General features: G+C 43.2%; 1 protein-coding gene across 2 annotated transcripts in view; it reads left to right on the top strand.

Moving 5' to 3' along the window:
* Window positions 1-24,487, top strand: part of cachd1 (cache domain containing 1) — a 136,729-nt gene that overhangs the window by 16,929 nt on the left and 95,313 nt on the right. The window lies entirely within an intron of this gene.

Here is a 24,487-nt window from a genome sequence, read left to right as displayed (position 1 = left end):
AACATCTTCCTCTCTCTCTCTCTCCCCAACATCTTCCTCTCTCTCTCTCTCTCCCCAACATCTTCCTCTCTCTCTCTCTCTCCCCAACATCTTCCTCTCTCTCTCGCTCTGCCTCTCTCTAACCCTTTGTATTACTCTCTCACTAATTGTGTGTGAGGCCCTGGACTGCATTCTCCGTCGGATCACTGGTTGTGGAGATGAATCAGGAAGTGACCATGGCTGATGTCTGAACTGACCCCCCGTCCGCTGCAGCACAAGGTTGTTGAGCAGATGAAAGGCGGGATGGTGCGCTTTTCTTTTTTTAGAAAGGAGAGTGAGAAAAAAAAATCACACTAATTGGCAGACAGAGTAGTGTTGGGGCCTTGAGTGTGATAGGGAAGAGGACACACACACACACACACACACAGCAGCTGTGTTTGGCTATCAGTGTCTCTAAGACCAGAGTGCTGTCTGCCAGGGACTGGGTCATGTTATCTGGATTGCTTGGTAATGCAACAGGAACATTAGCAGAGAGAGAGGGGAGCTGTGGGATTGCAGGTGGACTGAGAAGTGTGTGTGTTGTTAATGAGGTCTCTATCCTGCTGTTTTGGTTCATTGCAGTGTGAGGGACAGCCATATGGAGTATTTATACATGAGACTAGATGTCATATGTTTCCTGCATGAACAGAATAGCAGCACAGGCTTGCTCTCTCTCTCCCTCCCTCTGTTCCCTGTCTCTCTCCCTCCCTCTGTTCCCTGTCTCTCTCTCTCCCTCCCTCTGTTCCCTGTCTCTCTCTCTCTCTCCCTCCCTCTGTTCCCTGTCTCTCCCTCCCTCTGTTCCCTGTCTCTCTCTCTCTCTCCCTCTGTTCCCTGTCTCTCCCTCCCTCTGTTCCCTGTCTCTCTCTCTCTCCCCCTGTTCCCGGTCTCTCTCTCTCTCTCTCTCTCTCCCTCTGTTCCCGGTCTCTCTCTCTCTCTCTGTTCCCGGTCTCTCTCTCTCTCCCTCTGTTCCCTGTTTCTCTCTCTCCCTCCCTCTGTTCCCTGTCTCTCTCTCTCCCTCCCTCTGTTCCCTGTCTCTCTCTCTCTCTCTCTCTCTCTCTCTCTCTCTCTGTTCCCTATCTCTCTCTCACCCTCCCTCTGTTCCCTGTCTCTCCCTCCCTCTGTTCCCTGTCTCTCTCTCTCTCTCTCTTTCTCTGTTCCCTGTCTCCCTCTCTCTCTCTGTTCCCTGTCTCTCTCTCTCACCCTCTCTCTGTTCCCTGTCTCTCTCGCTCTCTCACCCTCCCTCTGTTCCCTGTCTCTCTCTCTCACCCTCCCTCTGTTCCCTGTCTCTTTCTCTCTCACCCTCCCTCTGTTCCCTGTCTCTCTCTCTCTCTCTCTCACCCTCCCTCTGTTCCCTGTCTCTCTCGCTCTCTCTGTCCTTCCTTCCTCTGTCTCTGTCCTTCGTCTGTCTGTCTTTCGTCTGTCTGTCTTTCGTCTGTCTGTCTTTCGTCTGTCTGTCTTTCGTCTGTCTGTCCTTCGTCTGTCTGTCCTTCGTCTGTCTGTCCTTCGTCTGTCTGTCTGTCCTTCGTCTGTCTGTCTGTCCTTCGTCTGTCTGTCTGTCCTTCGTCTGTCTGTCTGTCCTTCGTCTGTCTGTCTTATATATATATATATATACATATACATACATACATACATACATACATACATACATACATACATACATACATACAGTGTTTTAACAATGTACAAATGGTTAAAGGACACAAGATAAAATAAATAAGCATAAATATGGGTTGTATTTACAATGGTGTGTCTCTCTCTCTGTCTCTCTCTCTGTCTCTCTCTCTGTCTCTCTCTCTCTGTCTCTCTCTCTCTCTGTCTCTCTCTCTCTCTGTCTCTCTCTCTCTGTCTCTCTCTCTGTCTCTCTCTCTGTCTCTCTGTCTTTCTCTCTCTCTCTCTGTCTCTCTGTCTCTCTGTCTCTCTCTCTCTCTCTCTCTCTCTCTCTCTCTCTGTCAAATTCAAATTCAAGCTGCTTTATTGGCATGAAAAACATTGTGTCAATATTGCCAAAGCAACAATGTATACAATATACATTGTAACAAAATTATAAATGATAGCAAATAATAATACAAAATTAAATACAAAAATAAATACAATAAAATGGTAACATTCAATAGTAGAAATGTAATAAATATAAAATCAAATTATGGAAAATGAAACTATAACTAACTTATAACTAAATAACGGTCATCTTCTTCTTTATATCAGTACTACAACTACAATCATCATTACTACGACTACTACTACCATCACTAAACTGTTATCACTACCATTACCACCCATATTTGGGATGATAAACATTAATAATTCTAGTAATAATAATAATAAGTAAGTTACTGTTTACTATGCAGATGTTATTATTCAGTGTCCCTCAGGCTATGGCAGGAAAATACATATTTGGCTGCAAGAGGAGCCATTGCTCCTTCGCCCATGAGTATTCTTAGTTTTTCCTCTGGGTTCAATTTGTAAAAATGTGGAATATATGTAGTCATTTCTGTGAATAATTAATCTCTTTGTGAGGAATATTTATCACAGTAAAGGAGAAAGTGCATCTCTGTCTCTACCTCCCCTGTCATGCAGTGACCACATACACGCTCCTCTTTGGGTAGCCATGTCTTTTTATGTCTGCCGGTTTCTATTGCCAATTGGTGGTCACTCAGCCTGTACTTGGTAAGGATCTGTCTCTGCTTCGTATCTCTGACAGAGTAGAGATAATCAGCCAATTCATATTCTCTGTTTAGGGTCAGATAGCAATTTAGTCGGCTTTGGGATTTTGTTTCGTTTTTCCAGTATTGTAAATATGATTCCTTTGATTGGTTCATGATTTTGCTTATTGGAATTCTTTCTTTTGAAGCAGTGCTGGTGTCAGCTTGGTTGGTGAGGTCCAACACCAGCTGACTGAGAGGGCTCGTTTCTGGGCTCAGCTCTTGGGCTTGAAGTGCTTTAAATTGCAGACTCGAATTTGGACTTGAATTTAGATGTAGCCAAAATTTTAATGATCTTTTCTGTATTTTCATTATTACTGGAAAACGGCCCAATTCTGCCCTACATGCATTAGTTGGTGTATTTCTCTGGACTTGTATAATTTTCCGACAGAATTCTGCATGTAGGGCTTCAATTGGATGTTTGTCCCACATTTTAAAATCCAGTTTATTGAGTGGCCCCCAAACCTCACTTCCATAAAGTGCTATTGGTAGGATTACACTGTCAAATATTTTAGTCCAAATTCTAATTGGGATGTTGATTTTGAATAATTTCATTTTTATTGCATACATTGCTCTGCGGGCTTTTTCTTTGAGTGCCTTCACTGCCATATTAAAGTTTCCCGATGCAGATATGGTCAGACCAAGGTAGGTGTAATTTTTTGTGTGTTCAATTAAGGTGTTGTTCAGGGTGAATTTACATTTGTGTTTCTGACATCTGGGTTTTTTTTGGAAAATCATGATTTTAGTTTTTTGGAAATTTACTGCCAGGGCCCAATTATGGCAATATTGCTCCAGAATATTAATGTTTTGTTGAAGACCTTCTTTGGTTGGTGATAGAAGTACCAAGTCATCAGCATATAGCAGGTATTTCACCTCTGTGTCAAATAGTGTGAGTCCTGGGGCTGGAGATTGGTCCAACATGTCTGCTAATTCATTGATATAAATGTTGAAAAGATTTGGACTCAAATTGCAGCCTTGTCTCACACCTCGACATTGTGAAAAAAATTATGTTCTTTGGTTTTTGATTTTTATTGCACACTTGTTTTCTGTGTACATACATTTTATTAAGTCATACACCTTACCACCAAGCCCACTTTGTAGAATTTTGTAGAATAGCCCTTCATGCCAAATCGAATCAAATGCTTTTTTAAAGTCAATAAAGCAAGCAAAGATTTTCCCTCTTTTTTTTGGTGGACGTGTTTATTAATTAGTGTGTGTAAGGTGTATATATGGTCAGTAGTGTGATGGTTAGGGAGAAAGCCAATTTGACATTTACTTATTACATTTTTTTCTTGAAGAAAGGTTTGAATTCTTGAATTCAAAATGCTACAGAAAATCTTTCCCAAGTTACTGTTGACGCAAATTCCCCTGTAATAATTGGGGTCTGATTTGTCTCCACTTTTGTGGATAGGGGAGATGAGCCCCTGGTTCCAGACAGCAGGGAAGCAGCCAGAAGTTAAAACCATGTTGAACAATTTAAGCACAGCATTTTGCAACTCAGGTGTGCTGTTTTTCAGCATTTCATTTCTGATGTTGTCTACACCACAAGCCTTTTTTGATTTAATAGATTTTAGCTTTTCATTTAGTTCTTGTTGGGTTATTGGGTAATCTAATGGATTTTGGTTGTTTTTAATGACGGATTCAAGGATGTTCAATTTTTCTTTAATTTCTAATTGGTTCTGTTGTAAGTCTTTTTGTGGGATGTTTTTGTATAGATTATCAAAGTAAGTTTTCCAAATTCCTACATCTTGTATGGCTAATTCTTGTGGCTTTGTTGTGCTTAAATTGTTCCACATGTCCCAGAACTGATTTTGGTCAATTGCATTTTCAATTTCATCAAGTGTCTTGTTGGTATAATTTAATTTCTTGCATTTCAGTGTTTGTTTATACTGTTTCAGAGTTTCAAAGTATTCATATCGTAGCTCTGGGTTGTTTTGCTGCTTATGGTTTTTGTTTGACATTTGTCTTAGGTGTTTTCTAATTGTTTTACATTCATTATCAAACCATTTGTCAGAAACATTTTGATTTTTGCTTCTGATGTTGCATTGCTTTGGTTTTCTCAAATTTGCTTTCGATGCTGCTTTTTGGAATATGCAGTTGATGTTTTGGGTAGCTGAATTGACACCATCTTTATTGTTTTGGTACTGTGAGTTATTGAAAAACTGTATAGAGTTCATTTCATTTGAGTTCAATGTTTCAATGAATGCCTCTGCACTGTTTGGAGCCCATCTGAACGATTGGTTTATGTTGTAAAGTTTATTGGGCTGTTTTTTTAAATTAATATTGCCGGTTAATTTCTTCAGAAACACGTTGATCTGACTGTGATCTGACAATGGTGTCTGTGGTCTGACAGTGAATGCACTAATGGAGGAGGGGTCAATGTCAGTGATGGCATAATCGACTACACTTGTCCCAAGAGCTGAGCAGTAAGTAAACTGACCTAAAGAGTCCCCTCTGATTCTACCATTAAGCATGTACAGGCCTAAGGCTCGACAGAGATGTACTAACTATTTTCCATTTTTGTTCAGTATTTGGTCAGGACTGTTTCTATTATTTATAATAGGGCTGTTCTTGCATTGAAATCTCCACAAAGAAGCACTTTACCCTGCGCCTGAAATGTAATGATTTCTGTCTGGAGATTGTCAAAAAACTGATCATCATAATATGATGAATCTGAAGGAGGAGCATAAGCTGCACATATGTATACATCATTGTCACAGTAGATTGTACCTTTGTTAAGTTTTAGCCAAATGTGAGTGGTACCTTTTTTCATTTCATTCAGTGCTAAGTCCTGCTTATGCCAAATGATGAGTCTCGGCCCCGTTTAACATTTTTATGTTTGATTGATGGTAGTAAACTTTCTCTATAGCCTGAGGGACACTGAGTATCTATGTCTCCACGACACCATGTTTCCAGTAGGATTATGATGTCCTGTCCCTTGATGTTTTTAATCAATTCTCGATTAGTTGTTTTATAACCAAAATGTGAAGAGTATAGGCCCTGGATATTCCAAGAGCTGATAGTTAATGATCGCATTTATAATAAGTGATATTCACTGGTTTGAATAAAGTACATCGAAAAAAAACAAAAAAATACTATATATATATATATATATATATATATATATATATATATATATATATATATATATATATATATATATATATATATATATATATATATATATATATATACATACACACACACACACACACACACACACACACACACACACACACACACACACACACACACACACACACACACACACACACACACACACACACACACACACACACACACACACATACAATATACATACACACACATACATACACACACATACATACATACATACATACACACACACCATTACATATAATAATTATTATAATACCGGTGTCAATACATTTAGGAATATTTGTAAACAAATTAATAAGAATGGAATAAGATTGCATTGTACTTATTTTATGTGCAATCTGCAACCCTGTGTGTTTGTGTGTGTGTGTGTGTGCGCGTGTGGGTGCCCGTGTGTGAATTAAAGGGACTGTCTAGCTCAGTAGTCTGCATATTAGTTGCAGTAGTTGGCGCACCTCTCCTATCTCTGATTGTTCTAGGGGTCTTCTGCCAGAGGTTACCTCAGCATATGTAGGCTGACGATCTGACTGATACATGGTGTGGACTGCATCATGTGGTCTACTTCCCTGAAGGGCAGTGTTCTGACCGACCCTGGAGTAGTGGTCAGAGCTGTGTTGTGATGGGCTGGGTCTAGTAGAGCTGTGTTGTGATGGGCCGGGTCTAGTAGAGCTGTGTTGTGATGGGCCGGGTCTAGTAGAGCTGTGTTGTGATGGGCCGGGTCTAGTAGAGCTGTGTTGTGATGGGCCGGGTCTAGTAGAGCTTTGTTGTGATGGGCCGGGTCTAGTAGAGCTGTGTTGTGATGGGCCGGGTCTAGTAGAGCTGTGTTGTGATGGGCCTGGTCTAGTAGAGCTGTGCTGTAATAAGCCATGTCTGGCTCTTTTCTCCTCGGGATGGTGGAGGTACTGTTGTTTCAGAAGGTGGGGCGGGGGACCTTTGTTGCTGGGGTGATGGGTGTGTGGGTCCCTGCCAAGTGTTGCATCTTTTAGGTCCTTGGCAAAGGTTCTGATACTGTCCTGATCAAGATGTATATTATCATATAAGTGTTGACATGTCAGAGTGGGGTGGTGAGCCGTTCTGACGTTGAGCAGTGAGGCACAGTCCACAGTGATCTGTTGATTTATTTTGTCGATCAACTTTCCTGGGAAGTCTTTTCTTGGTAGGAGGGTGGACACAACTATATTGGTTGTTGGGAAAATAGCCTGTGCCCGTTCTGCCACTCTTCTCACTGCCCCAGATACATTTTCACCTTTGGCATGAAGGTCGTTTGTGCCAGTGTGGATCATGATGTTGTCAGGGGTGTCAATCCTGGTCTGACTGAGTAGCTGCATTGCACTCTCAGTTGTAGGACACCAGAATTTATACAAGAACTTCCCATTTGAATCAATTAGGATTGCAGTTGTGGGTGATTGTCTGGGTGGAGCAGACTGGGAGGCTGGTATTCTGACCTGGGCTCGAGCAGACTGGGAGGCTGGTAGGTTAACCTGGGCTGGAGCAGACTGGGAGGCTGGTATTCTGACCTGGGCTGGAGCAGACTGGGAGGCTGGTAGGTTGACCTGGGCTGGAGCAGACTGAGAGGCTGGTAGGTTGACCTGGGCTGGAGCAGACTGGTAGGCTGGTGCAGTGTCATCCGGCTGTGTAGTGGAGGCCATGCTGGTCTCAGGTTCTGCTTGTGTTGTACCAAGCTGGTGGACATGTTCTCTAGATGCAGAGGACACAATGACTCTCTGCCGGTTGTGGGTGTCAATGTACCTCTCTTTTTGTTCGAGCTCCTTTCTTGTTGTGCTCAGATGGTCTCTGAGGTCATCATTTGTCTGACTCAGCTTGTCCATTCTGCTTTCTAATTTAGCTATAGATGCTCTGCTCTCCTCCCTGAACTGTTTCATCTCTTCTTTGAGTTTCTGGACAGTGTCCTCCTCTTGACGCTTGTTCTCTCTGAGTTCTATGACCTCTGCTTCGACTAGAGAGAGGGTGTTGTGGAAACGTTGCATAGCAGGTGTTCTTATTGAAATCGTCATGTCCTTGACTCTGTCTGCTGCAGGTGAGGTAGGTAAAGGGACGTTGAGGGCTTCCTGCTGGGTCACAGAGACCATTGGGGTCTGCTTTTCTCCATCTCCCTCCTTGACTTTTTCCTCATTTTCTGAGATGATGTCAGCGTCTGCTTTTAGGGTAGCAAACCTATTCTCAAAAGCCTGGAGGCTTGAATCATTGCCTTGTATCAATACAGTTCCATTATTATATAAGTTTACTGTTTGATATGTGTTGCTCTGGTCAGCTTCTTCAAAAATGCTGATCTGACATCCTTGGCTGATGCCCCTCTTTTTTAAGAAAGGGAAATGGTTGCAAATAACCTTTTTCCATATGTTCCCTCGATTGGTATTAAAAATTAAATTTGCTCTTGTTTTGTAACTGGTAAGATCTGCAAACAGGCATTCATGGTTCTGTCCCATCAACAAACCTTTGAAAGTTTTCTTAGCTTTCTCTGTTTGGATGTCTGGTGGGTAAACAATTTCCATAGCAACGCTGGTGATGTTGGCTACAATGTTGCAATAGAAGTGCTGTTTCTTGTATTACGCTCTCTTGTTTCTTCAGAGGACTGTTTCACTTTGTTGTCCTTTTTTCTTTTCCTTTTTCTTCTGTCCTTATTTTGTCCTTATTTTGTCTTCCTTTCTTCTGTTAACTAGATCTTTTTTTGTTATTCTTTGTAAGCTAGCTAGCTTCTTCCAGGAGAGTCCCTAGCAACTGCTTAGCAACATGTAAACAATTCAGCTAACAATTCAGCTAGCTAAGATAACTGTATAATTTTATGAAAAATAGTTACTTTTTCAAAATCTTGTCTTTTTGGTTTGTTGCTTGTATTGTCTTCTATTGAGTCTTGCGGTTTTCTTTTGATTTTTTCGATGTACTTCACTCTAAAAAACCATTTAAATCTCAATATATACAGGAGCTCATTTTTCAGCAGCTGCTCAATTTGGAACTCCGGAACTCTCTCTCTGTCTCTTGTCTCTCTCTGTCTCTTGTCTCTCTCTGTCTCTTGTCTCTCTCTGTCTCTTGTCTCTCTCTGTCTCTTGTCTCTCTCTGTCTCTTGTCTCTCTCTGTCTCTTGTCTCTCTCTGTCTCTTGTCTCTCTCTGTCTCTTGTCTCTCTCTGTCTCTTGTCTCTCTGTTTCTCTCTCTGTCTCTCTGTTTCTCTCTCTGTCTCTCTCTCTCTCTCTCTCTCTCTCTGTGTCTCTCTCTCTCTCTCTCTCTCTCTCTCTCTCTCTCTCTCTCTCTCTCTCTCTCTCTGTGTCTCTCTCTCTCTGTCTCTCTCTCTCTGTGTCTCTCTCTGTGTCTCTCTCTCTCTCTGTGTCTCTCTCTCTCTGTCTCTCTCTCTCTCTGTGTCTCTCTCTCTCTCTGTGTCTCTCTCTCTCTCTGTGTCTCTCTCTCTCTCTGTGTCTCTCTCTCTCTCTGTGTCTCTCTCTCTCTCTGTGTGTCTCTCTCTCTCTGTGTGTCTCTCTCTCTCTGTGTGTCTCTCTCTCTCTCTGTGTGTCTCTCTCTCTGTGTGTCTCTCTCTCTGTGTGTCTCTCTCTCTCCTCTGTCTTTATGATGGCGTCTGTTGCGCTTCAGAAAGAGAGAGGACATTAGGCCAGAACGGTGCTGAAGTAGGAAGGCATATCTTTAGCGGTTGTTGATAGGGAAGGAGAGTTCTGTTAGCCTTGGCCTGTGATGTGGTTTGAGCCTGGCCGTTAACAAGCCTTCAGACACAGTGTGAGTGCTTTGTTACACTGCTTTTAAACACACTCTCTGGGACATTTTCATCTGAATGACTCTGGGGAAAAATCGCTTTCTTGTACAAAGTATGTTGAAAAGTTACATTTCCCACGTAGGCTGTATAGCAGGATTGATAGATGCCATTTCCGCTCTCTTTCGGCCTCTCATTCCTCCTCCGTCTCTTTCCCTCCATCCATCTTAAGCCACCTCTCATTCACCTCGAATACACATACTCTCTTTACAGTGAAGTATGAGATTGGTGTGTTATCAGGGTGTGACTCTGGTTGGCACTGCCAGGTCCCCTGTCTGGCTGGCATTGGACCTAACTAGAGGCTGGACGAGGTCTTTTCTCTCCAGGAGTTGTGGGTGAGACACTGGGCGCAGGGCGCCCTAGCCTGGCAGGCCCTAGTCATTTGTGGGCCAAAGCGGGTTGGAGAGGGCAGTGAGGGTATAGTTAAATCAGGACCATGAGGTCCTGAGGTCAGTGGTGTCATGACGTTGGCCTGGGGGTGGGTTTATGACAGTCATAAATACCTCTTCCCCCCTTTTTCCTCTCTCTACCCTACTGATGTTACATTTGAAAACCCCTTGGTTAACATAGAGATTCTGGGAACATCAGAAGGTGGGGGGAAATTAACTATATTCTGGTAATCCGACCAATTGAACATATGCGGTGGTACTTAATGAATATGATGTCAGTTCGGTCGTCATCTGAGACATTCTCATCAATGATAAGATGACAAACTCTACAGCAAACACAGGTTAGGAAGGAACAGACAGAGTATCCCGTCTACCACACAACGACGTTACTACAACGTATCCAATTGACCACCAGAGACATTCTTCGGTTGGGCAACACGGCCTTCCATCTACCACCAACCTACTGAAGCGCAGCTCAGAGTAAATATTTATTGCATTTTCCTTTTGTGTTCTGCCCGCTAGGGATGTTTTCCTTTGTGATGTAATTTGTAATCAAGTTAGGATTAATTAGGTGTATGTGTAATTCTGTGTGATTAGTTAGGTATTTAGTAAATAAATAATGAAACCCAATTTTGTATTGCTGATTCAACTTGTTAGCCAGGGTTCGTGCAGATAACCAATAATTTACAACTTTCAGATGAGACTGAATTAAGATGACGATTGATATTGACTGCTATTGATGTAAAACATTACTAGGTCTTTAAGTGTTTATTCAGAAGATAACAGCTCTATAAATATTATTTTGTGGTGCCCAACTCTTTAGTTAATTACATTTACATGATTAGCTCAATCAGGTAATATTAATTACGGAGAAATTATTTTATAAAATAGCATGTCATATCACTTAATCCGGCATAGCCAAAGACCCGACACGAGTCGAGAGAGTGACCCATAATGTCAAACTCATGCACTTGGTCAGGCTTAGTTAGTGAGCGCACATGCTGAAACACATCTTATCAATCATAAAAACACACACTTCAAGACACCGTAAATGCTCCTCTGCAGAAAAGCATCATGTGAAATACACACACTAGCATAGGAAGGCGCCTTAACTCTGTTTTACTGTCAGCAGACACGCCTTATTTAAAATGTGTGGTCTTCCAATGTCCTTCAAAATATTATACACCACTCCTCGTAAAAACTGCCACGCAATCTCATCATCTGTGCATTCCAAGATTGTTTCCTCCATCTCCATGAGGTGGGGGGTTACTTGGGCCTCTCAATGATTGTATCAGTTTAAAGGAAGAGCTCAGGTATTTGGCTTTGAACTTCTATTGGAACAGTTTCACCTCTGTTCCACTTGAATGTCATGTTTTTATTGCCATCCACTGCAAGTGAGCTTGGCCCTGTTCTAAAGTCAGAGTTCAGCTGTTAAACTTATCAATGTGTAACGTTATCAAATAGTTTTACATTATTAGTTTGGGTATTCAGCAGTAGTTTGTATAAGGTAGAAGGTATTGTGTTCAATCCCTTATCCTGACATGAAAAGGATATTTCTGAGCATGTTAACCCTAACGGCCCGTAACCCTAACGGCCCTAGGTTGCCTAGTAAAAGAGCACTTTAGCAAAGGATTTGATTTTTTAAACTAGGCAGTCCAGTTAAGAACAAATTCTTATTTTCAATGATGGCCTAGGAACAATGAGTTAACTGCCTTGTTCAGGGGCAGAACGACAGATACCTTGTCAGCTCGGGGATTCGATCTTGCAACCTTTCGGTTACTAGTCCAACACTCTAACCGCTAGGCTACCTGCCGCCCTTCCTCTAACCCCTACCTCTAACCTCAGCAGCTGTATCATGTGTCCTCCTTGAGAGGACACACTGCCTCTCATTCCAGATCACTGACTGTATTATATACCAAACTTGAGACTTAATGGACTGTATATATGAGACTGTATGAAGCGAGGGAGCGGGGGCTTTGTGATCCATCCGGAGAGATGGATGAGCACGGGGAATGTCAGAAGGAGATGTGAGCTCTCCCTCCTTTCTCTCTCTTTCCATTCTACACTTGTCGTCCTGTTGCGAGCAGTACTTTTCTCTTTGAAGATCAAAGTTTTGCACTGGCGCAGAGGCAATGTTCACCTTGCAGTTTCTAACACCTTCAGAAGGAAGAGATCAGACACAGGCGCGACTGCTTTCACTCTCCCATCAGCCACGGCAGCAAAGCAGCCTGACGACAACTCACAATGTGCTATTTTTGGAAAGGAATCAGAGAAGTGCCTGGTTCATCTCGGTGTGTGTGTGGCCTTATAGGATGTCCAAAAGGACTGTTTTTAAGTGAATTTTAACCCCAGAGGGATGAACACTGAGCTAGTCAAATCAAATTTTATTTGTCACATGATTTGTAAACAACAGGTGTGGTGGACTAACCGCGAAATGCTTACTTACGGGCCCTTCCCAACAATGTAGAGAAATAAAATAGAGAGATAATAGAAAAATAAAACGTGTAATAATAATAATAATAATAATAATAATAATAATAATAATAATAATAATAATAATAATAATAATATATACACAATGAGTAATAACTTGGTTATGTACAAGGGGGTACCAGTACCGAGTCAATGTGCAGGGGTTATTGAGGTAGATATGTACATACTAGAGGTCGACCGATTAATCGGAATGGCCTATTAATTAGGGCCGATTTCACGTTAGGAAATCTGTATTTTTGGAGACCGATTTGGCCGATTTTGTATTTTTATTTAATTATATATATATATTGTGACCTTTTATTTAATAATTATTTAACTATGCAAGTCAGTTAAGAACACATTCTTATTTTCAATGACGGCCTAGGAACGGTGGGTTAACATCTTGAAACTAGGGGGCACTATTTTTATGTTTGGAAAAATAACGTTCCCAAAGTAAACGGCCTATTTCTCAGGACCAGATGCTAGGATATGCATATAATTGACAGATGACAGATTAGGATAAACACTCTAAAGTTTCCAAAACAGTCACAATATTGTCTGTGAGTATAACAGAACTCATGTTGCAGGTGAAACCCTGAGAAAAATCAAACCAGGAAGTGGCTTCTATTTTGAAAACTCCATGTTCCACAGCCTCCCATTGCTCCATTTAAAGGGATATCAACCAGATTCCTTTTCCTATCGCTTCCTCAAGGTGTCAACAGTCTTCGGGGCGGCAGGGTGTCAACAGTCTTCGGGGCGGCAGGGTAGCCTAGTGGTTAGAGCGTTGGACTAGTAACCGGAAGGTTGCGAGTTCAAACCCCCGAGCTGACAAGGTACAAATCTGTCGTTCTGCCCCTGAACAGGCAGTTAACCCACTGTTCCCAGGCCGTCATTGAAAATAAGAATTTGTTCTTAACTGACTTGCCTGGTTAAATAAAGGTAAAATAAAAAAATAAAAAAAAAAATAGTTTCAGACTTTTATTTTGAAAAATTACTACTAAATACTAATTGAGTGTATGTAAACTTCTGATCCACTGGGAATGTGATGAAAGAAATAAAAGCTAAAATAAATAATTCTCTCTACTATTATTCTGACATTTCACATTCATAAAATAAAGTGGTGATCCTAACTGACCTAAGACAGGGAATTTTTACTATGATTAGGAATTGTGAACAACTGAGTTTAAATGTATTTGGCCAAGGCGTATGTAACCTTCAGACTTCAACTGTATAACTCGGAATAAAGTGACACATAGTTAACAGTAGCAGCAGTGATGAATGAAAAAAAAAGTTGGTGTAAAAGGGTCAATGCAGATAGTCCAGGTAGCTATTTGGTTAACTATTTGCCAGTCTTATGGCTTGGGGGCAGAAGCTGTTCATGGTCCTTTTGGTTCCAATCGGTACCGCTTGCCATGCTGTAGCAGAGAATATTTCTGGTATAGATGTCCTGAATGGCAGGGCACTCGGTCCCAGTGCAGTACCTTGCGGTCGGATGCCAAGCAGTTGCCATAACAAATGGTGATGCAGCCAGTCAAGATGCTGGCAATGTTGCAGCTGTAGACCTTTTTGAATATCTGAGGGCCCTTGCCAAAACTTTTCAGCCTCGTGGAGAGGGCACAACTGTGTTGGTGTTTTTGGACCATGATGGATCCTTAATGATGTGGACACAGAGGAACTTGAAGCTCTACCCGCTCTACATCAGCCCGTCAACGTGAATGTGGGTGTGCTGGGCCCTCCGCTTCCTATAGCCCACGATCTGCTCCTTTGTCATGCTGGCGTTTAGGGAGAGGTCATTGTCCTGGCACCACACAGCAAGGTCTCTGACCTCCTCCCTATAGGATGTCTCATTGACGTTGGTGTTCAGGCCTACCACCGTTGTTGTCGGCAACCTTAATGATGGTATTGAAGTCGTGTGCGGCCACATAGTCATTGGTGAACAGGGAGTACAGGAGGGGAATAAGCACGCACCCCTGAGGTCCCCTGTATTTATGCTCAGCGTGGTGGGTGTGTTGTTTCCTACCCTCATCGCCTGGGGGCGGTTGCAGAGGGAGGTGTTCAATCCCAGTGTCCTTAGCTTATTAGTAAGCTTGGAGGGCTCTATGGTGGGGCGGCAGCGTAGCCTAGTGGTTAGAGCGTTGGACAGGTTGCAAGTTCAAATCCCTGAGCTGACAAGGTACACATCTGTCGTTCTGCCCCTGAACAAGGCAGTTAACCCAGTGTTCCTAGACCGTCATTGAAAATAAGAATTTGTTCTTAACTGACTTGCCTAGTTAAATAAAGGTACAACTTTTAAAAAATAAATAAATGCTGTGCTGTGGTCAATGAACAGCATTCTCACATAGGTGTTCCTTTTGTCCAAGTAGGAAAGGGCAGTGTGGAATGCAATAGAGATTGCGTCATCTTTCGATCTGTTGGGGCAGTTTGCGAATTGGGATGATGGTGTTGATGTGAGCCATGATCAGCCTTTCAAAGCATTTCATGGCTACAGATGTGAGTGCTACGGGGTGGTAATCATTCAGACCGGTTACCTTGTCATTCTTGGGCACAGGGACTATGGTGGTCTGCTTGAAACATGTAGGTATTACAGACTGGGTCAGGTAGAGGTTGAAATGTCAGAGAAGATGCATGCCAGCTGGTCAGTGCATGCTTTGAGTACGTGTGATCACACGGGCATCTGGAAGAGCTGGTGCTCTCACGCGTGGTTCAGTGTTGCTTGCCTTGAAGCGAGCATATAAGGCATTTAGCTCGTTTGGCCAGCTCAGCTGCTGGGTTTCCCTTTGTAATCTGTGATACAGTAGTTTGCAAGCCCTTCCACATCCAACGAGCATCAGAGCCTGTGTAGTAGGGTTCGATCATAGTCCTGTATTGACCCTTTGCCTTGTATGATGGTTCGTTCGGATGGTGTCGCTGGAATTCTTATAAGCGTTTCCGTGTTAGTGACCTTCTCCTTGAAAGAGGCAGCTCTAGCATTTTAACTGGATGTTGCCTGTAATCCGTGGCTTTTGGTTGGGATATGTACGTACGGTCCCTGTGGGGACGACGTCATCAATGCACATATTAATGAAGCCGATGACTGATGTGGTAAACTCCTTAATGCCATCAAATGAGTCCCAGAACATATTCCAGTCTGTGCAACAAAACATTCCTGTTACTTAGCATCCACTTCATTGGACCACTTCTGTATTGAGCGCATTACTGGTACTTCCTGTTTGGAGTTTTTGCTTGTAAAGATCGGGAGGATAGAGTTATAAACAGATTTGCCAAATGGAGGGAGAGGGAAAAGCTTTGTATGCGTCTCTGTGTGTAAAGGTGATCTAGAGTTTTTCACCTGTAGTTACACGGGTGACATGCTGGTAGAAATGAGGTAAAACAGATTTCAGTTTTCCTGCATTAGTCATGGGCCTCTAGGAACACCGCTTCTGGATGAGCTTTTTCTTGTTTGCTTATGGCCTCATACAGCTTGTTGAGTGTGGTTTTAGTGTATTCTTAGTGCCAGCATCGGTTAGTGGTTGTAAATAGACAGTTACGAATAATTATAGATAAACTCTCTTAGTACATAGTATGGTCTACAGCTTATCATTAGGTATCCTACATCTATTCCGGTGAGCAGAACCTCAATAATTCCTTAATATTAGAGATGGCGCACGAGCTGTTAACAAAGAGACACACACCACCCCCCTTGAGTTTACCCAACGCTGCCTTATCCGGGGTGAGCAGTATGTCCTGACTCATTGAAGTAGAAATCTTCATCCAGGTATGTAGTAAAGGCAGGGTTGCAAAGGGTCGGAAACATTCTGGGAAATTTCCTGACTCTGCTTGCACTGCCCTGCCCACTGACCAATGCAGGGGTTGAAATATTGATAGCCATCTGGGCCAATTTGAGGCTTTTTGAGCCTGACAACGAGCCATCCTCAACTAGGTTGAAAAGTGACAGTGAAGATGAGGACTCAGTCTGATGTTCAAGAGGTGGACATTGAGGAGGTCCAGGGAGAAGACATGGAAGCCTGAGAGTCTGATGTTCAAGAGGTGGACATTGAGGAGGTCCAGGGAGAAGACATGGAAGCCTGAGAGTCTGATGTTCAAGAGGTGGACATTGAGGAGGTCCAGGGAGAAGACATGGAAGCCTGAGAGTCTGATGTTCAAGAGGTGGACATTGAGGAGGTCCAGGGAGAAGACATGGAAGCCTCAGAGGAAGACAACCAAAGCTTTAGTTTCTAGACTATCATTTTACTACTATGTTGAAAACGTTTTTGGGAGATGTGATGGATCATTGGGGATCATTCAACTCATTTAATTAAAATTCAATTTGTACATTTTTATTTTTTCTATTGGAAGGATTTCATAATTTGCAATTATGTCTGCTTATGATAAGGTAAAAGGTTTGTTTTTGTTTCCATATGATATGGTAAATATATTCAATGCAAAAACATCTACATTTTAAATGGTATTAATATTACTTTGCATATATTTTTGTTAATATTCCCCAAAATGGCAATCTATGGGAATTAAGAGTTTCCACCTCCTGAATGCAACCCTCCGTAAAGGGTTACGGAAGTATTCCATTGATTTATATACAGTCTTATCCAATCGCTGTAACTCCAGTACGGACTCGGGAGAGCTGAAGGTCGAGAGACGTGTGTCCTCTGAGACACGACCCTGCCAAGCCACACTGCTTCTTGACACTGCTCGCTTAACCCCGAAGCCAGCCACACCAATTTGTCGGAGGAAACACCGTACACCTGGTGACCGTGTCAGCGTGCATGCACCCGGCCTGCCACAGGAGTCACTAGAGCGCGATGGACAAGGACATCCTGACTGGCCTAACCCGGACGATGCTGGGCCAATTCTACTCCACCTCATGGGTCTCCTGGTCTCGGGCCGGCTGCAACACAGACCGGAATCGAACCCGGATCTGTAGTGACACACCTCTAGACTGCTGCGCCACTCGGGAGGCAGGATTCCAGTTGTTAAGCAATTCAGTTTTTCTCCATTACTAAAGACTTAGATGTTATTCGCGTCATTAGAACAATCCCCATATCTTGAAAGAACTTGGGGATCTGAATTTACGTTAGGTAATTTTCAGTTGAAATTCAGTTGTCTCTAAATTAAAGATGAGACAAAGATACTAGTACAGTTTGCCTTGAGGATACATTTATCTTCTTGTTGATTGAATCCTTGTTTCTGGTTTAAATTATTTTTTCCTTGTAGACATTATTTCTCAGTTGGACACTTTACCATAAGCATGTGTAGCTGGAGAGAGATGTTGAGAGAGAGTTTGTAATAAAACACCGGCCTCCACTGTTGTCATTGTTCTCACCCATCCTCTCCCTCTCCATCCATCCCCCTCTCTCCCTCACATGTGGAAAGCATTATATCCTGTCTACAGGAGCATAGCAGTGAGGGTAGTAGCAAACTGTGGATCTGGGAGGCTGGGACAGGTCTGGGATCAGTGTAGGGGATCTCCTCTGTGCTGGGTGACCCAGCCTCTCTAGGGCCTGGCCCCTGTTATAACAGAACCGCACACTCCGACAGGCCTTTCCCCCTTGACAAGGGGAAGAGGGGGAAGCAGGGGGAAGGGTTAGTCTAGACTACACGCCTGTTATTTTAGGTTTTGATGCCTGAACCCTCTTTTGTTTTGTTTTTTGGGTACCTTGCATTTGCTATCCTCGTCTTCTCTCGCTCTCTCTCTAGGGGAAGAGCTAACCTCCAGTCCACCACAATTTGCCCTGCATGGGTATGATGTAGCTGGGTTATGTTTTTGCTGTTATTGTATTTTAAGGAGACATTTTATTGTTTTGGGAGTGCCTGCCTTGGATTGCTACTCAATGCATTCTCCATTCTACCGCTCTTCCTGTTGTGGATTTAACACAGTGGTTTATAAGGCTAGCTCCATGTTGAGAAGCCATCATGTGTCGAGTCAGAGTGGAGTGAGTGAGTAGATCTTTGTGTCTGAGGCCTTGGTATGGTGTGGTACGTTTTATGGGGCTTCAATGTTTAGGCCATGCCAACGAGTTACCGTAGCAACGGACTTGAATCATTACCCTAGCAGACCTCAGTGTTTCTGTACATAAAACCATTTAGGTTTTAAAGAACCTAAATGGAGGTTTAGATTTGAATGTTCCAATAAACAGACAACCTGAGGCATAGTTGCATCAGTACAGAAACAAATGTGGATCTAATTGCATGTGTATATTCACACTCTCTGCACAGACACACGGGTGTACACAAACACACACTAAACTGCACACACACTGTCCTGAGAGCCTCTCAATGAAGGGAGAGGAGGTGTAGATTTACCGATGTAGCCTGAGGGTTCGGTTCGTTAGGAAGATGAACCAAATGAAATTCCCTCTGTGTCTGGTTCTGAATACAGCAGCAATTGGCAGACAGGCAGGGATCCCAAGCCATTTAATTAGACAACCGTCTCTGTCTGTGTTGCTGAATTGAAATGGAGAAGTATTAATTAGCATTTGTTTCTCTGAGGTTATTTAATGTGCCATTGTGGATCGAGGTATTAATATGGATTGTTTCTTCCTCAAGCTCGCATTACTCCCAAGATATCTGCAAATCACATTTTCTTTGTCACATGAGCGAGAGTTTAGACAAGAGTTCTAAACAAGAGTTTAGATTTGAAGTCTGGTTGTTGGTGTGTTGCTGAGGGAAAGGCTTCTCTTTTAGTGTGTGTTTTTGGGGGAGATGCAATTTTTATTTGTTGCTAAAAACAGAGTCGTGTTCCCCCAGGTGCATGGCTCAAACCTACTTTGTAGCCATCAGAAAAATTGAAGAAGGGATGGGGGGGTGGAAAAAACTCACATCAGAAGCAGAGCTAGGATGCCTCACTCTTGGCTCCAGCCCTTTGTAGTCCAATGAGCGGAGCAGCTCTGAGAGTGGTGAGGGAAGGAGGGGAGAGCCACAGTGTACCTGCAGCAGGCTGCTGCACCTCCCTCCACCCATCTCAGCTTCCTAAAGCCTGTCTGTCCTTTCATCTACTGCTATTTGTACCCTGCTTGGCTCCTGTCTCTCCTGCCAGCCCCTGGGCTCCCACGCACTCCAACCCCTCCCCCACTCCGCAGAGCACATGTGAAAAATATACTCGCATATATATATATATATATATAATATATATATATATATATATATACACACACACACACACACACACACACACACACACACACACACACGTTCATGTGCGACATGGAGGAACTTGGTGCACCACACCTAAGCAATGCGTCACCCCTTCAGGTGCCAGACAGTGGGTCTGAATACCCATACTAGCATACTAAATGCTATGCGAATAATAACATTGTATACTATGTGACATTTTGCAAAATAGTACTGCAAATGTGCCACATAATGCACACTTAAGTTGACCCCCGCCATTCATTCATTTTGGAACAGTGTGTCTGATTATCAGCTGTTGTCAAACACACAAATTCTACTAGTTCAAACGCCAAAATGATTATGCAGTTTTATGTATGTAGTACGCTAGTATGGTATTCGGACTCGACCAGAGTGTGGTGCAGTCAGCCCACCGCTGCACAAGGGCACGCTTCAGGACATCCACAGCACCCGGTGTCACCTCAGCCTCCCGAGCCACGGCCTGTTCATCCTGCTATCACCTAGAAGGCGTAGACAGTACAGGTGGATCAAAGCTGAGACTGTTAAACAGCTTCTATCTCCAGGCGTCAGACTGTTAAACTGTCATCACTGTCCGGCTACCACCCAGTGTCTCCAGTATCTCAAATGGCTGCCCTCCTGGGCTTTTCACGCACAATAGTGTCTAGGGTTTACAGAGAATGGTGCGGCAGACAAAAGACCTTCAGTCAGCGGCAGTCCTGTGGGTGAAAACAGCTCGTTTATGAGAGAGACCGAAGGAGTAGTGGGCTCTAGTGGGCACAGGATCATCAACACTGGACAATTGAGGAGTGGAAAAACTCTGCCTGGTCCGACAAATTCCGGTTCCTGTTGCATAATGCTGATGGCAGTGTCAGGATTTGGCGTAAGCAGCATGAGTCCATGGACCCATCCTGACTGGTGTCAACGGTACAGGCTGGTGACGGTGCGGTAATGATGGGGAAATGTTTTCCCAGCACACTTTAGGTCCCTTGATACCAATTGAGCAACAAACATTGTAGAATCCATGCATCAAATAATTAAGTCTGTTTTTGAGGCAAAGTGCCACGCCCTCTCTCACCAGTCCAATCCAAAATTACTGTGGCTCAAGGCTCCGGACTGAATTTAGGTTTATTCCCCCACCTCAACCTCACCTCACACCCCTTCTAATGAAAACGATTCGTAGTCTGTGTCCGTTCCCCATCCCCAGCCTGAATGATTTGAGAGGAATCTCTATTTTCTAGCTGTGTTGTCACCTGTTTTTACACAGGAGGTTCCTGTTTTAAAGAGCTGCTCCATTAAGAAGAAAGTCGCTTGAAAAGAAAATGGGCTCTTTGGTGGTTTACTGCATCTCAAAGGAGACCAGGTTGGAGAGACACTAAGAGAAGACCAGGCTGGAGAGACACTAAGAGAAGACCAGGCTGGAGAGACACTAAGAGAAGACCAGGCTGGAGAGACACTAAGAGAAGACCAGGCTGGAGAGACACTAAGAGAAGACCAGGCTGGAGAGACACTAAGAGAAGACCAGGCTGGAGAGACACTAAGAGAAGACCAGGCTGGAGAGACGCTAAGGGAAGACCAGGCTGGAGAGACGCTATGGGAAGACCAGGCTGGAGAGACGCTAAGGGAAGACCAGGCTGGAGAGACGCTAAGGGAAGACCAGGCTGGAGAGACGCTAAGAGAAGACCATGCTGGAGAGACGCTAAGGGAAGACCAGGCTGGAGAGACGCTATGGGAAGACCAGGCTGGAGAGACGCTAAGGGAAGACCAGGCTGGAGAGACGCTAAGGGAAGACCAGGCTGGAGAGACGCTAAGGGAAGACCAGGTTGGAGAGACACTAAGAGAAGACCAGGCTGGAGAGACACTTAGAGAAGACCAGGCTAGAGAGACTAAGGGAGACCAGGCTGGAGAGACGCTAAGGGAAGACCAGGCTGGAGAGACACTAAGAGAAGACCAGGCTGGAGAGACACTAAGAGACAGCGTAGTTATTTGTTGTCCTTGTGATTTATGATTGTCAAGTATGTTTTGGTGAATGAGGCCGTGGGTGGCTTTTTTCATTCGAGCCCACCCTAAGCTTTGATTAGTTAAGACGAAAATAATAAAATAGCTACCAGAATACAACTTTGTTCCATTAATTTGTTTATACTTCAACAAGCTTCAAGTATGAAACCATACCCTGGTAGGATCCTGAAGTGTGGGTGTGCCTGTAGTCTGTCTCCCAATGGACTCTCTGGGTCAGGGGAGCCAGGGTGAGCCATATTGGATTCCAGTTGGAGGCATTCCTCCATGCCCAGGTCTTAGCTGTGAAAGCCACCGCGCCACGTCCAAAAACAAACAGCCTGCACTAATACATGCTATACCATCTCTAGGTTGGCTTTAAGTTTTCCAAATAAAGCTGTGGGTAAAATGTGCAGCATGTTGGCTGTGTATGTCTGTGTTTGTTTCCCATGTTTAACTAACACTTAGCTGTCAGTGTGGACCTGAGCCGACCTCTTTAACTTCAGTAGAGAATGAAACCAGCTCAGAAAAGCCTCTTTACCTGATCCCCCTACCAGATAGCTTTCCAGGGGTTCCTTCTCTGTTTAGGAACCCAGGAACCAAGGTCAGCGTGACAAGTCTCCTCTTGATTGTGGGAGGTCTCATGAATCACGCAATAAAATGGAGTGAACTCCGGGTTAGTGAGGCAGGCGGAGTGAGACATGCTGGGTAGTTGGTGCCCATCTGCTCTGGAATGTGTCCTACAATAGGTGTGGACAGGACAGGTGTGAGTGTGTATGTGGAACATGGCAGTAGAGAAGCTTAAACACCTGACACATAGTTAACATTTATTTAGCTTTTTAATGTATTTATTTTTACCTGGAACTAGTGTGTGTGTGTGTGTGTTAAAAGTTTTCTTGAATGCTTGTGTATTTTGTGTTAGTGTTAAGGTCATACAAGGACCTCTGTTATTATCCCTGCCATGTTTGTAGTTTAATGCTGTAGAATATGGGTGTGAACGAAACCTTTAAAGCCACTCCTCTTGGCCACAAAGACAAACATTTTTTTAATGCTAATTTCTTACAATTATACACGTTTTGACATGGGTGGAGAGAAACATGTACACTTGTAAAGCTAGTTCCTGCAATTCTACATGTTTTGACATGAGTGGAGAGAAACATGTACACTTGTAAAGCTAGTTCCTGCAATTCTACATGTTTTGACATGAGTGGAGAGAAACATGTACACTTGTAAAGCTAGTTCCTGCAATTCTACATGTTTTGACATGGGTGGAGAGAAACATGTACACTTGTAAAGCTAGTTCCTGCAATTCTACATGTTTTGTCTACACATATTGTCATGGGGCAACAAAAAATAAAACCGTTTTTAAGCAAATTTCCTGCAATTCTACACATACCATTTACCAATGTCATTTTCTTCTGCTGAGTGACCCCAACATAACTATATCAATGGGCCCCATGCCATGACATGTTTACAATCTTTCATTCTCCCTGGACTACACTGTCTAGTTTATATTTTGATTCTTAGTTCTCAAAGATGATCTAATTTGAATATTTACTTCATGTGGTTTTAGTCGTTTACTTTTACACTAAACCTTTTTACTAGCCTGCCGCTGCTTGTATTAATATAGGGGAAACACTGGGTTTATGCCTGTGCTTTATGATTAGTAGAATATGATGTGTATCGTATGTTGCCTACGACCCAAAGTTTTGAATGGGTTCAGGTGGTTTTGCAGTCAGTCAGCTTGTAGGCAGCATTTGACCAAAATGGAAAGCACTAGTAAGTGGTTCTAACATGGTAGGACGGATCTATTAGAGAGTAAAGGTGCCTGTAACCAATTATCTTCAATGGACAGGAGCAGGCAGGTTCGGTTTCTGAAGGCATAACACAATCTTATTACTGTAGTTGACTTCACTTAGAAGCAATAGTATAATTCCAGGAAATGGTCCATTTAACAGTGAAATAACTCCACCAATGGCCTTTACTTTGGAGGGGACCTAGGAGGGCAGGGAGTTATTCTCTCATTCTTCATCTAAATGTAAAGGCAATGGCCTTTACTTTGGAGGGGACCTAGGAGGGCAGGGAGTTATTCTCTCATTCTTCATCTAAATGTAAAGGCAATGGTCTTTACTTTGGAGGGGACCTAGGAGGGCAGGGAGTTATTCTCTCATTCTTCATCTAAATGTAAAGGCAATGGTCTTTACTTTGGAGGGGACCTAGGAGGGCAGGGAGTTATTCTCTCATTCTTCATCTAAATGTAAAGGCAATGGTCTTTACTTTGGAGGGGACCTAGGAGAGCAGGGAGTTATTCTCTCATTCTTCATCTAAATGTAAAGGCAATGGTCTTTACTTTGGAGGGGACCTAGGAGGGCAGGGAGTTATTCTCTCATTCTTCATCTAAATGTAAAGGCAATGGTCTTTACTTTGGAGGGGACCTAGGAGGGCAGGGAGTTATTCTCTCATTCTTCATCTAAATGTAAAGGCAATGGTCTTTACTTTGGAGGGGACCTAGGAGGGCAGGGAGTTATTCTCTCATTCTTCATCTAAATGTAAAGGCAATGGTCTTTACTTTGGAGGGGACCTAGGAGGGCAGGGAGTTATTCTCTCATTCTTCATCTAAATGTAAAGGCAATGGTCTTTACTTTGGAGGGGACCTAGGAGGGCAGGGAGTTATTCTCTCATTCTTCATCTAAATGTAAAGGCAAAGGCAGAGAAGCGTTGAAGGGTGTAGTAAAGTAAATAACACAACCTAACAAGACCTTGTCAACAAATGCCTGGTAATGAAGCGAGACATTCACGTCACAGCAAAAGAGATCCTCTGAAATGAAGCAATCAGAATAAATCCATGTGTATTTGCATCGGTATGAAGAGAGTTTGG

The sequence above is a fragment of the Oncorhynchus mykiss genome, chromosome 5 (assembly GCF_057628025.1).
Source record: "Oncorhynchus mykiss isolate SJ-2025 chromosome 5, ASM5762802v1, whole genome shotgun sequence".
NCBI lineage: Eukaryota > Metazoa > Chordata > Actinopteri > Salmoniformes > Salmonidae > Oncorhynchus > Oncorhynchus mykiss.
This window is presented reverse-complemented; position numbering and strand designations above follow the sequence as displayed.